The sequence below is a fragment of the Balearica regulorum genome, chromosome 3 (assembly GCF_011004875.1).
Source record: "Balearica regulorum gibbericeps isolate bBalReg1 chromosome 3, bBalReg1.pri, whole genome shotgun sequence".
Classification (NCBI taxonomy): Eukaryota; Metazoa; Chordata; class Aves; order Gruiformes; family Gruidae; genus Balearica; species Balearica regulorum.
This window is the reverse complement of record NC_046186.1, coordinates 36,737,310-36,753,462: the sequence shown is the minus strand read 5'-3', so window position 1 is coordinate 36,753,462 and position 16,153 is coordinate 36,737,310.

Below are 16,153 nucleotides of genomic sequence, written 5' to 3'. Positions count from 1 at the left end.
CTACAGCCTCGTAATGTTTTCTCTAAATCTGAGGAACGCCTTACTCATATTTTCAACCGTTACAAGGAAGACTGAGTGATTCAGCAACAATTGTTTTGCATGCAGTCTGTTTGCTTTTTTGCTGATGTGTGATTTTAAAAAATACCCACACAGGAGTAGTAGGCTAGGATTTTCAGTGGCCCACAACTTAAGGGACATATAGATGCGTTCTTCAGATATACTGTCGCAGGGTGAGTAGAGTTGCTGTACTCTATCAAGATCTTGTGTCTGTAATGAGCTATCAATACAGAATGAATTGCTTGATTGATAGACATGTGCAGTAACTTAAAAGTAGCTTTGATTCTCCCCCTCTCTTTTCATTAACTTGGATCGTACTCTATGGAAACCTTTCTTTCTATCTGCAGCCTCAAATTTAATATAAATAGTAATTGCTGTTCTGCTTCAGCCGAGGACAGTTGTTAATACATTGAAATTGCTGTTAAACAGCGCTATATATTTGGTACCTGGTAGAAATGGAGCAATGGAAGTTATTTTTTAGGTGATTGTGGTGATATGGTAGATTAGCTAATGATTTTTTTTAGTGTCTATGTTTCAACTCTGCAGCTCATTCTAAGCGCCTTTTATAATTTTTCTCCTTCTCTTTTCTCTAGGGGCCCTGGTATTTCTATTGTTACTTCTGGGATGGGAGGGGTGAGAGAAAAGATGTTCCCTGTTCTTCAGTAGCATTGATTTGTATTGCTCAAGTGGTGGGCATTATATGTGAGGATACCTTTTGTTTGTTCAAGTCAATAAATAAATGACTGTTGCCTGACCTAGCATTCTATTTCTTCTTTGGGAAGAAATGTCCAGTTGCCTTTTTTAATTAAAACAAAAAAGAAGCCAAGCCTCTCTATACTTTAAAACTTGAAGATTGATTACCAAAACGCCTATATGCTAACTGGAATAGAAGTTAAGACCTGCATTGAGATAAGTGCCACTGCTGCTCTTGTGAAAGGCTTGCTACAGCCAAATAAGAGGAGGCTGTTCTCTGCATCATGAACTTAGTTTAAATTTTCTTCCAAAACCAAGTCTCTGCTGTTGGCGATGGAAGGCAGGGGACTATCGCAAAACCTGCAGCTGAATGAGAAGGAAAGTCTGTAGTGTTACTTAGTGATAGTACTTGATAGTCCTGCATGGTGCTTCTAATTTGCTTTCTGATGGACCTTGCTGAAAGTCTGTTAATTTAGACGCTACGGTCATGGCAGGTTTAATCGTCTGAACTTTTTCACAGAATCATCAAAGTGCTATTTCTAAGCATTTGTCAATATGGGTTTATCGTTCCTGTGAGGAGGGGTTTTGTATACTCTCATCGTTTTGTGGGGATAACTGAGAGATTAGTTGCCTAATCCTATATAGACAGTTGGAGTTCTTGAAATGACCTTTTTAACTTAGATTTAACTTAGCCATGAGCATCACAAGACACTGACATGTCTCTGGACAGGCTTATTTTAGGAGAGCTCCTTTGACTAAATGCCTAAAAGGGGGGCAGAAGTTGGGTCCTTGAACTAATCGCACAATATCCTAACCTAGTAATTTTGGCACAAAATTCTTCTGTCGGGTTGACCAGATTAGGAGATTCAGCTCAGTGGCAGAGTTCTGTTAGAAGCATTTAACGTCAGAAAATCCACTTGGGTGAAGTTTAATGAAATGCGCTATCCTGCTGATTCACTTAACATTTCTGTTTTTTTCAGAAGTGCTTTGTAAATGTGGTGCTTTCCTGTCTTTTTCACCTATGTGTCAAGTTTTCAGAGAGGCAGGAAAATTTTCAAAGCACTGTATCAAGTTCTAGAACACATTTTTTAAAATTAGAATGGTCACACATTCAGACATATATAGCTAGAGTCTTTGTGGGAAGCTGGTGATCCACAGAGCACCTTCAGGAAGTAAGTATTTTAGCTTTCAAGTGGCACTTGAAAGTGCCCAGTGCTGCATCTCAGCCGTGAAGAAACTTGCATCATCAGTATGTAATGACTGGCTGCTTCACACCTGAACACAAGGTTTGGAGGGATCCCTGAAAGTGTCCTTTGTGTGGGATGTAACAGATGGGTAGTGCAAGGTACATTTTAAAAAAAAAAAAGTTAATTGGGAAGTATGGACTCTTCTTAAGTTTAAAGGCAGGTACATTAGAAACAAGACTCAATGAATGATTAAAAAAAAAAAAAAGTCATCCCTGAGTAGTTAAAGGTCCACCTTCCCATAGCTTTACGTAATTTCTCTGGGTTGTTAATTTCTGCTGCTTCCTTATCCTTGACTGACCTTGGGCTGATTGCGTATGTCAGCACAGGGTTACACTTGGTGTTTTGTCTCTTCAAATGGCAAAGACAGCTTTTTCTGAGTGGAGAACTGCACAGATGAGACACGGGTGTTTAAGGGGAATGCTACTGAAAAAATAATCTGTATGCTAAACAGCAGCAAAAATGAAGTTGGTTTGCTACGTTTTGCTCAACCCTCAAAAGTTTAAGAACTATTGGGTCTGTTTGTAACTGCAAAACAAAAAAAAAGTAGGGAGAGGGAGAAAGAATAGCAAGAAAATAATGATCTCTTATTAAAATAAACAACATACATGTGTAAGAGTTAAATTTCTAGTGGAATGGGGAAAGTAATTTTTTGTATGCTCAGTTCTGTGACTTTTTTTAAATGTAGCCTTAGAAGGGGAAAATAAGATCACTTAAATGTTTGTTGAGACTCAATGGGGAACATAGTTTAAAATCAAGCCAGTTCTACAATCCTAAAGTATGCATCATGATACCAAGCCTCAACAGCCACGATTTTGATTAAATTCCTACTGAAATTATACAAAATTTATATAACCCTAAAGAGATTATGCAACTGAGAAACAAGTGGCCATTCTGTATTCTATAAAGGTAAAGTGTCATCAAATAAGAAAGGGCAAAATAATCTGAAATGTGAAGGAGTCTGTCTCTTCTGAATAAATTGCTTTTGACCTGGCTGCTTTATTGGACCTGCATTTTCACTTATGTCATCATATCTGGAGTACTGCTGGGCAGCTGATCGGTATCAGACTTTAAGCAACATTTAGCCCACTATGTCAATTTGTATTAAATAAGCCAGTAAACTTCTACATCTGAATCGAAGCACAAAAAGGATACAGTAGACTGTCTGTAAACAAGTTCAGTGGCAAGAATTCTGTCATCCTCCTAGTTCAAGGTTTATTATCATAATTCTTTTCTTTGTAGGAAAACTTGGACAATACTTTCACTGGTTAAATTGCTGCATACATAATGGTCAGGAGAAGCACTAGAATGTTCAGTGCCAGTATTTTTTTCGAAAGGCAAGGATTTTTTATTGCTGTTCTCAGTAATAAACATTTTTTGCTTTATTTAGAAACATTGAACTTACTGTAAAGCTGTTACTTGGCTAAATTGCCTTGCCACATTGCCATGGATTGCCCACTATAACATCCAATTCTGCATTTATAATAAATCAAAATGAATTATGGCTTTCCTATAGAAAATGGACAAGATCAGAAGTAAACTATTTTGATGTATTAGTCCCTTTGTGATGAACCATAGGATTGGCAACAAAGTAGTTCATACAGAACAAGCAGAGACTATTGAGTGTTTGACTAGTACAGCAAAATACTCTTGTAAGCACCTTCAGAGTGGCTATAAATGAGTTCTGGTGCAAAATAACTAACAGTACATTTCCAATTTGTCTATTGATACTAATTAGTCTCATTTGTTTCCAAATCATATTTGCATACCTGCTGACATGAGGATAAAGCCAGTAATGTAAATTCATGCTCAGAAAAGAAACTTGAGTGTATGAGGCTGTTGTGCTTAATGTTACTACATTTAAGTTACAATAGTATAACTTACAGGAGTAGTTTTATCACTGTTTCGATTCTCATTCAGAAACAAATTTCAGACTTGGGGCCCATAAAAGCTGAATTTGTATTGGATGATTTCAGGTACTGAGCTGTCCGATGTGAATCTTCTAATAATTAACACTTTAATAGAAGGCAATATAATTGAAGATGATCATATAGAGGCTGGAAGTAGGGATCTTGTCAAAGTTGTCAGTCCATCTCTGAAATCAATATAGAATATTGATATAGCTTCTCACAAAATGCAGATTGTAGAACAAGAATCCTTAGCCCTTACCTTGGGACTAAGCTGGAAGGCTGTTCTAAGCTTGCTTTAGAAGAATCACAATAAAATATCATGAGGATCTAATTTCTTAAAACCGAAACCCTCCTAATTTCTGATAATGTTCTGTGAGGAAAGAAGGTGGAAGGTGATGATAACACCACAGGATTCATAACCACTGGAGACCAAGAAACTGATGAAAGTATGCCAGCAGCACCTAGAATAATTGAGAATAAGAAAGGAGGAGCGGGTCAGGAGAAGTTCTGTGATTCTGTTCCCAGTCATGCTTAAGACAGCTGTGTGTTATTCCCAGGAGGGAGGAGTGCTGCTGCTGTGGTAGCTGGGGGGGGTCCAGGATGAGGACGGAATAAAGCTCCCTCATGGATGGGTGTGGGAGAGGTGTGTGAAGTCCCTGCAGTGAATGCAAAGCAACATTCTGTGGAAGATGAGGCCAGGGGAATGGCGGAGGGGAGGAACTCTGACCCGGTGATCTGGCTGGGTGAGTGCGGAGGAAGAGATCTCGCACGACAGCAGAGAAACTGACTTTTCCAGGAATAGGTGCAACAGAGAAACATAGCAAAATTTTTGCATGTGTAATCAAGCCTTGAGTGTCACTGGATTTATTTTTTCCCCTCAGGTCTTCTATCAACAATCCAGTTACTGAGGGTACTTTATTTTTTTTTTTGTTCCTGCTGGGATACAGTTCTGGTAAATCTTGTAACTTTAATTTTTTTCTACTTCCTTAAGGGCATTTTTGCATTTAAGTATCATTTGTGTATCAGTGCCAAATTGCCACTGGTAGGATAACTACTAGTGGTGCTAATGAACTTCAGGAGTCTTTCAGGAGGCTTTGTCTGCTTCACCTGCCAAGAGAACTAGGTATGTGAAAGTTTAAACGATAAGGTAATTCTGAGAGACAGTGTCCAGAACCTGTTTAAAGTTTACCACGTCATATTACACAGATTTATAAATGTGTTACACTTGATTTGAAAGTAGTTTTTGTGAGTCTCCAGCCTAGCATGGCATTCGTGGTGAGAGGGTTCGGTGAGCTCAGACTCCTTTCCAAAGCCAGCAGGAGAGCATCCTCCATGATGTGAATGAAAGTCTATGTCAACATTACGGCTCACCTTAAAATCAGGGTAGAAAATAAAAATTCCGATGCCCTTTTTTGGCATGGAGGTGTTCATACAGGATAAGCAGTCTGGCATCAAGATGCTACTGAGAACTCTGCTAGCTACATCAGTGGCGATAGATACCAGCCTTTGAGGTGAGATGGAAGATTCCAAATTAAGTTAGAGAGCCAGGGGAAGGCCTCATGAACTTAGCACCTCTGCTGCTACTTTGAGACCTTTATAGAGCGGCCGTGCGCCAGACGAGGGTTGCTTGGCCTTGGCAGCCAGAGGTGAGGTGCGGGCCATGAATTCGCAATGTGCACGTAGTGGTAATTCGTCTAAGGGAACGATGCGATTGCTGCAGATTAACCTGATACCAAGCAGCAGAGAAAGGGCACACTTCTAAGAGGCTGCGTAAGGATAGATTTGGTTGTACCTTTTTTGGCAGCTGGTTCTGTTAAATGACCACAGCGAGTCAGAAAGCAGGCAATAATTACTCAAATATGGTGGATGTGTATAACGGTAATAGGAATTAATTACAAGAGACAGTAGTAGAGATGCTGTTAGGACTATGGGAAGTGTATGAAACTGATTTTAAATGTTGAGTTGCCAATGCCAATTACAGTGGCAGTTGAGTGTAGTTGTAAAGGTATCCCAAAGGCCAGCAAAAAATGAAATTGTATTTCCAAGTAGATGTCACTCAGTGATGAAACTGCAAGGGGGATCACTGCCACGCAAGTTTTAAGTAACTGATGTTAGGACACTTTTCTTTGGCTGTGTCAAGCCACTGTCCCATTCACACTTCTATGATCACGAGGGTGTCATAACTTATTTTTGAAATGCTGGATCTTTTAAGTGAAAACAACGATAACACTCCTCATCTGGTGAATTCTGCAGTATTAGCACTGGTTTCACCCTTTCGTGGGGTTTAGGTCTGTAGATCCTAAAACACATGAAGTAATAGGTAGAAAGCAGCCTGCAGCACAAATACTGCATTCTTACAAAATTCAATGACCAGTTTATCGCTAATAACAATAGCCTTATTTTTTTTTATCAACAAACATGGAAGGGGACTGACTGTCCCCTTTATTTCATGAAGCAATTAGACAATGCATTTGGTGTCCTATATCTTTCTCCACCATTGCATCTGTCATGTTTAGCAGATTGATACCTTTTGTGTTACTGTTGGACTGTGAATAAAGGGCTCTGTTATATATTACTGTTTTCAAAACTGGGTGATCCCCCCCAATAGTCCTATTTTCACCAGATAAGAACAAGATAGCAAGATGCTTCACACCCAAATTGCATTTAAGGATTCTTTCCAGTGCTTTTTATGCATTAACTAGCCTTCCTGTTCCTAGTAAGGTCTGACAAAGCCTTTGATCATGTAGCATCTCCTTTGCAGTATCCTTCAAGCACTTTTAAATGGATTTGTTGCAAACAACTGCAACCAGCTCTTGACTGCCTCTAAGAACAGGTAGTTACCAGTTCAGAACACTGTGGATTTTGAGACATATTGTGAATCTCCCTGACAGCCGTTAATTTATGTTTACCGCCATTTAATGTTACATTGTTTTCTTTAAACTTCTCTGCAGCTTTATACTTTCTATTTTCCAGGTTTGTTTTCCACATCAACGCTTCCTTCAGCGTTCTTTAGCGTGGTCCTGAGAAGCTTTTGTGATAATTTTAAGTGTTTCAGAGTTTTCTCATTATTTGCTGGACAGAATGAAATCAAATAATTCAGAGGCTGAGCAAAAATGGGCTGAGATGTATTAGGGTTTGTTACAAACTAGCTAAGATTTATCTCGGCCTCTAGAACTTCCTAACAAAGGACATCTGTGTTGGATGTATTCCATATTTTATATACTATACCTCACTAAAAAGACATCTGATTTTTTTGGGAAGTAAAGCACAATGGCAGTCTGGTTTTGTTTGTTGCAAAGGCTGTGACTATGCTAGCAAATTAGAAGGTGCCAGGGTGCAGAGCTGGAGGCTCGAAGCCCACTGCTTACAGTGTTAAGATGCCATCAGCAGAGTCCCTACACTTGGTCCAGGCAGCGTTCTCCCAAGCAACCCTTGGCATGGTTCATCGGTTAGCTCAGCCCCAGCTGACGATGCAGATGCAGTCATCCTGTTTGGGGGGTTTAAAGAGTTTAATAGTACAGGTACGGCCACTGGCATGGGGCAATTGACCTCAGAAATGGAGTGGGTACTAGTACTCTTCAGTTTACTAGTATGGGTAAAATTCAAAATTGAGGAATATGGCAACAAGTACTTCTTACTTTCTGTGTACTGGAATTCAAAATGTTGTCTGTAAATATGCCATGACCTGCCCTCCTACAGAGAGTCCTACGCTATTAGAAACATCCAACAACTGAGAGGCACACACCCCACTCTCCTGGAGGGAGGAGAAAAATCCAAGGATGCTAGCTGCTGAAAATTTTCAAATCAAAAATCAGGGCCAGGAGTATACGGGAACAACACATTTCAGTTACACTTAATCTGATGACATCTTGGATGCACCGAGAGTGGTGGACCATCAATCAAAAAGTCAATTTTAGTTGAGGGGTTTTCTAATTTTACTTGAATGTTAGATTAAAAGACTCAAAGAAAGGGGACTTAAGAATTCTAATTTGGACTGTTTTCACTAGCACTTGTAGAGGACTTCAAAAGAAAAGGATGGTGACTGGAGAAAACAGCAGAGGTGCTGCTATGTTCTTGGAATTTAAGAAATGTGTAGTGTTTTGGTTGCTTTTAAATGGGATTAGGTAGGTTTTGGCGGTTTTTTTGTTTGTTTGTTTTTGGGTTTTTTTAAAGAACACTTACTACTCCAACAATAAGTTTTAAGTAATACCTTTAACAGCACCAGAGCTCAGGTCTGGGCATTGGAAATCAGCTGCCTATGTTGTTAAAATTGTCAGCAACTGCTATGCAGAGTCTGAGGAAAAGAATCATCATCATAGAATAGTTTGGGTTGGACAGGACCTTAAAGGTCATCTAGTCTAACCCCCCTGCAATGAGCAGGGACATCTTCAACTCAGTCAGGTTGCTCAGAGCCTGATTCAACCTGACCTTGGATGTTTCCAGGGATGGGACATCTACCACCTCTCTGGGCAACCTGTTCCAGTGCCTCACCACCCTCATTGTAAAAAAAAAATAAAATCTTCCTAATATCTAATCTAAATCGACCCTCCTTCAGCTTAAACCCATTACCCCTTGTCCTGTCACTACACTCCCTGATAAACAGTCCCTCGCCATCTTTCCTGTAGGCCCCTTCAGGTACTGGAAAGCCACAATTAGATCTCCCCGGAGACGCCTTTTCGCCAGGCTGAACAGTCCCAACTCGGCCTGTCTTCACAGGAGAGGTGGTCCAGCCCTCTGATCATCTTAATGGCCCTCCTCTGGACTTGTTCCAACAGGTCTATGTCCTTATGTTGGGGGCCCCAGAGCTGGGTGCAGTACTCCCGGTGGGGTCTCACAATAGCAGAGTAGAGGGGCAGGATCACCTCCCTTGACCTGCTGGTCACACTTCCTTTGATACAGCCCAGGATATGGTTGGCTTTCTGGACTGTGAACACACGTTGCCGGCTCATGTTGAGCTTCTCATCAATCAATACCCCCAAGTCCTTCTCAGGGCTGCTCTCAGTCCTTTCATCCCCCAGCCAGTATTGACACCAGGGGTTGCCTTGATCCATATGCAGGACCTTGCACTTCGCCTTGTTGAACCTTGTAAGGTTCACGTGGGCCTGCTTCTCAAGCTTGCCCAGATCCCTCTGGATGGCACCTCGTCCCTCAGGCGTGTCAACTATGCCACACAGCTTGGTGGTGTTAGCAAACTTGCTGAGGGTGCACTTGATCCCACTGTCTATGTCACTGATGAAGATACTAAACAGTACTGGTTCCAATACAGAGCCCTGAGGGACACCACTTGTCACTGATCTCTCTCTGGACATTGAGCCATTGACCACCACCTTCCAGATATGACCAGCCAACCAATTCCTCATCCACCGAACAGTCCATACATCAAATCCATACCTCTACAATCTAGACACAAGGATGTTGTGGAGAACTGTGTCAAAGGTCTTACAGAAGTCCAGATAGATGACATCTGTAGCTCTTCCCTTGTCCACTGATGTAGTCACTCCATCACAGAAGGCCACTAGGGTGGTCAGGCAGGACTTGTCCTTGGTGAAGCCATGCTGGCTGTCTTGAATCACCTCCCTGTCCTCCATGTGCCTTAGCACAGTTTCTAGGAGGATCTGTTCCATGCTCTTCCCAGGCACAGAGGTGAGGCCGACAGGTCAGTAGTTCCCAGGGTCCTCCTTTCTTCCCTTTTAAAAATGGGTGCAATGTTTCCCCTTTTCCAGTCATGGGGGACTTTACCTGACTGCCATGGCTTTTCAAGTATCATGGAGAGTGGCTTGGCAAGTACTTCAGCCAATTCCCTCAGGTTTCTGGGATGCATCTCGTCAGGTGCCATAGACTTATGTATGGTCAGGTTCCTCAGGTAGTTACCAACTAGAAGCTCCATCTGAATATGAGGAAAAACTTCTTCACCTTGAGGGTGACAGAACACTGGAACAGGTTGCCCAGAAAGGTTGTGGAGTTTCCTTCTCTGGAGATAGATATTCAAAACCCACTTGGACGTGATCCCATGCAACCTGCTCTGGGTGATCCTGCTTTAGCAAGGGGGGTTGGACTAGATGATCTCCAGAGGTCCCTTCCAGCTCCTGCCATTCTATGATTCTTTTACAGTGGGAGGGACTTTGGTGCCCCAGTCTTGCAGTCCATCCACTCAAGAGGTGTGGGAAGAGAGATTGCCAGTGAAGACTGAGGCAAAAAACTTGCTGAGTACCTCAGCCTTCTCCTCATCTGTTGTACCTGCTAATGTTGAGAACCTACCGTAATCTTTCTTTAACTCTCAGTAACCAGAAACATCAATACCAGAAGTTCAGGAGGAACCTCTGTGATTTTAAGTTACTAACTCTGAACTCTGGCATAAATCAATCCTTCCTTAACTTGGGCATTTACCTGAAGGATGGAAAGCTTTCCTATAGCACAGGTGACTTACCCCGGCCTTCTGCTGGTTCATCTGCTACTTTCTCACTTTCTCTCCACACTCCTTGTTCATCCCTTAAAAACAGCAAAATCAAAACTAGAAAAACCTCACAACTAGCAGGCACTGCAGGAAATATTTTTGGTAATTTATTAGACAACTCTTTTCTGTTTGTACAAAATAAATTTTCCAGAATTCTCTGAAACTTAACTATGTCTTGAAATTTAAGCTTTAATTTGAGACATAAAGATTAAGTTCTGATGAAATTATGATTAACAGGATACATGTGATCCTTTCTTTTAAAAGTCAACATATTATTTTCAATGTTATCTAGATTTCATGTGGGTAATTCCTTTTGCAGCTCAACAGAACACCTCCCCACCCCCCCGTTCTTCTCAAACTCTGTGGTTTTTATGAATTGTATTAGGCTACATGGGAGAAATGACATTTTCTATTTTTATTTCTCAAATTGTGGGAATTTGATATTTTACTTTATTGCTCAGATCTAGAAGAAAGTAAACTCTAAAAACCTCAGCTTTCATTTCTATCAGATAAAACATGCTTCTTAAGAATAAAAATACCTTACATGCAAACAGAAAGAACCTTGGTGTTTTTACATAAGGATTTTGGAGGGTCCCAACGCCTCAAATGCTGACATGCAGGTTTGACATCACTTAGGATTCAAACTGTAGTTCTATTTAGGTGGAAAGGTAAATGAATCCTATACAGTCATTTATCTTTTAAAGCACTTTCAAACATATATACAAAAAACCTGATACATGGACTAAATAAATGTAGCTTCATTGTAACCCAAATAACCAACTCCAAAATTAGAACTATGTTAAAAATAAATACCTGTGTATTTCTTTAAATGCTCAGCCTAGTCTTTGTAAGACATTGTGTTTCTTTACATTAGTTGATTAAGTTTTAGTGCTATTCAGTGCTTTACTTATAAGGGCCTGCCCAGAGGCAATTAGTGGTAGTCAAACTTGATGCTGAAACATCAAGTTCAATTCCTTTTTTATTTGATCTTGGAAGTCTGAGCTTTAACAAAACGCACACGTGCAAAAACTAGCAGTGTGCTAATGCTCCAGAGCTGGCTGCAAGAATACCATCAGTGATGAACTGACCCAAAGCTGGGTGAGAACGTGTCTTAACAGTCTAACTATTAAATAATCTTTACATTATTTTACCATTCAAAGTGTAGATACTTATTCTCCAGCAACAAAAGCTTGTGGGTGTCTGAAGGACTTCTCTGTGTGCCCAAAGCTGCCTGTTGTGACTAGCTCACGATCCACAAATCTGCTTGTCTTGCTTGCACACCCCATTCACAGAGCATTTCCAGAGCACGCTTACCAAACTAGGTCCCAACCAAAGTGTCGGTTGTGCCTTTCATCCAACAACTTTGTAGTTTTCATCCACTCTGGTGTGCAGGGGGATTCAACTTCAGTTCAAATCATTCCACAGGGAAGACAAAACAGCATTTTGTACCTCCGAAGAGAATGAGCTAGCCACCTGGGCAAATATGCTTGAAAGAGGGTTCTTAGCCTCTGTTAAATAACCTGCTCCACTTTGCATGTGAAAACTACACATTAGTTGAACTAGAGTGAGCAAAATCTTTTAATCATAGAATCACAGAATCATTTTGGTTTGAACAGATCTTTAAGACCATCAAGTCCAACCGTTTACCCAGCACTGCCAAGTCCAACCACTAAACCGTGTCCCTAAGCACCACGTCTACACGTCTTTTAAATACCTCCAGGGATGGTGACACAACCAAGCTTGTGGTGGGTCCTCACCCGGGAAAAGGGAGGCACGTGTGCCAATCTCCATCATACATTAGTACCAGGTTAAAAACAAGGAATCAGATAAAAAACTTAACCAGCATCATGTACAAGGGTCATTTATGGTCTAATCACACTTCCTGTCTCTGGTACTCTAAAACCCATAAAATCAAGAGATTGATTCAAAGATTTTAAATCAGTGGTTACCTTACACAATGTATATCTCAATTAGTACACCATGCCTACCTGGCACACCAAAACTCTTCTACAGTTTACCTGGGCAAACTGAAAAATATAATTCTTTTGAGGCACTAAGTAGATGCTATAGAGGAATACAAAATATTGAGAAATCTGGATCAGCAGCCCAGCATTTTCTCAGAAGACTGAACAATAAATGGCGATCAGGATCTCAGTGATGTGTATTTCATGGATGACTGACGTATCACATATGTTACACAAAGTAGGCACTGTCAGCCAAATGGTTCAATGCTAACAGCACTAAAATCTTTAAGTGCAAATATTGGTACTACTCGCACTACATCATTACTATTTTGGGGACAGCAGATATTTCAACTACATAGAAATAAAAATACTTCATGGCTCTAAAAGAAAACAACACTGGAAGGAAACACTCAGGAAAAACTAAGGATTGTCTTAAAGCTAGCAAATAGCAAGGCTGTGTTGGATCAGACTAATGATCTTTCTAATTATATATGTGTACTGTCACTGGATGTTCTTACCTACTGAAGTGTCAGTTCTTCTGAAGACTGCTAAAATCCTTGCTTTAGCAATTTCTGAGACAAAAGTAAAGCCAGGATGGCTATGTTTTCTAATGGGGAAAAACATAATTTTTAATTTGGAATCTTTCAACCAATTCAGTTCTTGAACTATGTCCTAGGGTTTACAGAAGATCCTGCTCTGTCTTCTCTGAAACAGAGAAATTTTGCATGCTATTCTTAAAAATTACCTTCTCCAAATATTTTCTTCCATTTCCTTGGTCTTTAATCCTATTCCTAGAGTATTTTTATTGACCCTAACTATTTTCCTCATATAGCTCTGAACTCTAATTTTTTTGCAGATAAGGTGAAAGATTCAGCACAGTATTCCAACAGATGCGTCATTGTTTTGTTTCACTGGTTTCATATTAAGAGTTCTAGAAAAAAATTACCATAATTACCATATTCTCAATGTTGAATATGTAATAAATAGAATGGTCTTTTTAAAAGATTTACTACTGACTATTGAATAGAACTTTTTTCCTTGGTTTAGGAGCCCATAAGGAGCATGACTGACTCATATTATTTCTTCATTTTGAATGTAACATCATGAAATTTTACTTACATTGTTCTGCTCATCTCTTTTCTGAGTAGAAGTCTCTGCTATTTCTTATGGCCTCCTCTAGTTTTATCTAAAGTGCACAATGAGTATCTGCAAACACTGAAATATTTTTCCTTCCGCCTTTCCTGTAATTACATATTAACAAGTATCATCAGAGTATATAGTCTGATAACAGTATGATGGAATCTCTCAAGTTATTACATAGATGTAAATCTGTAATAGTCCACTGTATTAACTTCAGGGAAATTCCAAGTCTATTCCAAAGCTACTGATAACCAGCCCCATTCTGAACAGTCAGACAAATAACCCAACTGTATTTTAAAAAGTTGCACTTCTGACAGGCTACTACTGTAATTGAAAAAAATCAAATCCAAACCGCTAATCACAAACAGCCCTCAAACTTGGTTAAAGAGAAATCTAGATTTTCATTTAGAGAAAGATAAATATTCACTGAAAATGTGTATTCATAAACTTCATCAATATAAAGAAAATTTTTCACTTAGACTTGAAATGTCTTTTTAGACTTAGAACTCTAATATGAAACCAGTGAAACAAATCAATTATAGATCTTTTTTTTGTAAAGCTTCTGCTAAAAAAAAATGCCTTAGCATATTGGAATACCTTAGTAGAAAGTCTAGTAATAGCAAAAGTTTTCAGAAGCTTTCTAGAAGTAATAATCTAACAAAATAATTGTCAATATACAAAGCAACATAGCAAACATTTTTTTCCTGCTCCTATATTCATTATGGAGTATTTCTCTAAAATACAATCTGTATATTAATTTTTGAAAGCGCCACTTAAAAACCCCCACATAATCCTTAGAATTCTCAGAAAACTTTGGAGACATCAAATGGATGTGAAACTGAACATGGCAAATATCCAAGATTCTCTGTGAAGAAAAGCCCAATAACGAACAATTAAGTACAGCAGTTTAATCATTTTCTCAAAATCCTCTGGATAATTAGGGAATGTATTCAGCATAGAAAGTTGTACTGTCAAACTGAACCAGTAAGTTTCATCGCAGGTCTTTTGCAAAATACAGGAACACAAATTAAATTGCTTTAAAACAAAACAAAAAACCCCAAATGACACCCCACCATAAACCAGTAGAATTCCTTTATTCAGTAGGAATTACATAGGTCTAATTCTTAGTTTGTCTTTATAAGGGAAGCTTTTTGTATTCAAAGATCTAATAGTGAAACTGAAAGAACGTCATGGCTGGAGCAATTCTTATTTATTTGGGTAACAACAGACTAAAGAGGTTTTTAGGGTCATTGGATGAATTTCAACCAGGCTCATTTGCTGCTCAGAATATAAATGGCACATAGATCTAGTTTCAGAAGCTTGATAGTAGATTCACAGTTTATTATTTATTTTTACACAAAAAGGAATGATGTTTTCATAAGTTACTTGATTTTGCTTTACTCTTCTAGCTGCACATGAGAAGAACACCTAGAAACATGCTTGTCAGAGGTTAAGCTATTTGTGTACTTCTATAAAATGTTAATTTGTCAATGCTGCTGGTGGTTTGGTAATACAGATACTAGATTCAGTGCTACTTTTCACCAAAAGGGAGAAGCAAAATAAAGGTGAAATGGGTGTGTAAAGGTAAAGAATGGAAGCATACAGTTCACAATTTAATATCTGACACGGGCAGAAGACACAGCAGCTAAGCACTCTGTAAGGAACTCCATAGTTGAAAGTTCAGGTAGGTTACCGATGCAGGGTGCCAAAAGGATATATTCTTGGCAGGAAGCGAAAACAAGTGAACGTTTAAAAGAATTTCGATGTGAAACTACTTAGTTAAATTGTAGGTTATTGCTTAAAAATGCAGAAGGAATTTACTTGTATTTTGGCACATTTGGTTCTTTCTGCAGATATTTAATATACACGATAATAATAAAAAATGTTGACTGGCCTCATAAGTACCATCACTCATTTCTTGCCCTTGTAAGAGTAATGGCTGGTTTGAAGAGTAAGAATCAATGGTCACAAAAAGGCAAGCAACTTGTGGTGATAATTCTTATTTGAGGTGGCCCCCCCCCCCCCCCCCAAAAAAAATACCCCAACAAAAACCAACCAACCAACCCTGAGGAAGGCTTAGTCAAGGCTTTATGTTGCTCTCAACCAACCTCCCCCCAGCCAATATCATGCTTCAAATATTTAGCTACATTGTTCAGCTGGACAATTTACAAACCCTAAATACTTTCCTTTGTCTATAAAGAAAAGAGCAAATTTCACAAGGAACAGAAAGGATTTTCATGTCAAGAACAGCCACCATTAAGTTTCAAGTGATGCACTTTCTGGTTGCAAGCTATTAAACCATACTGATAATTCATATAAAGAGTTATGGGGGCAAAAATATCAGTAAAAAAACCCCAACCAAAACTATCAAGATACAGAAAAAACAAGAAGAAACCAAAGATACTACATTCTTATCTCTCCAAAGTAACCAGTAATTCAAGAGAATTCTAACATAACTGTATTGGGATACTTATAGTGCTTATAGCACTTTTTGGGGAAAGGGAAGGAAAAAAAAAAAAAAAAAGAAAAGAAAAACCCCACCACCCAAACCCCTTGGTATCAGTCCATAACTAAGTTTTATGTATCAACTTTAGTAACAGTAAAATCTAATAAACTTTATTCTTGCTTTTTTGTAAAATTATTTTACCGAACATGTGTGAATATCCACATTTCAGAGTCACAAAATAAAAT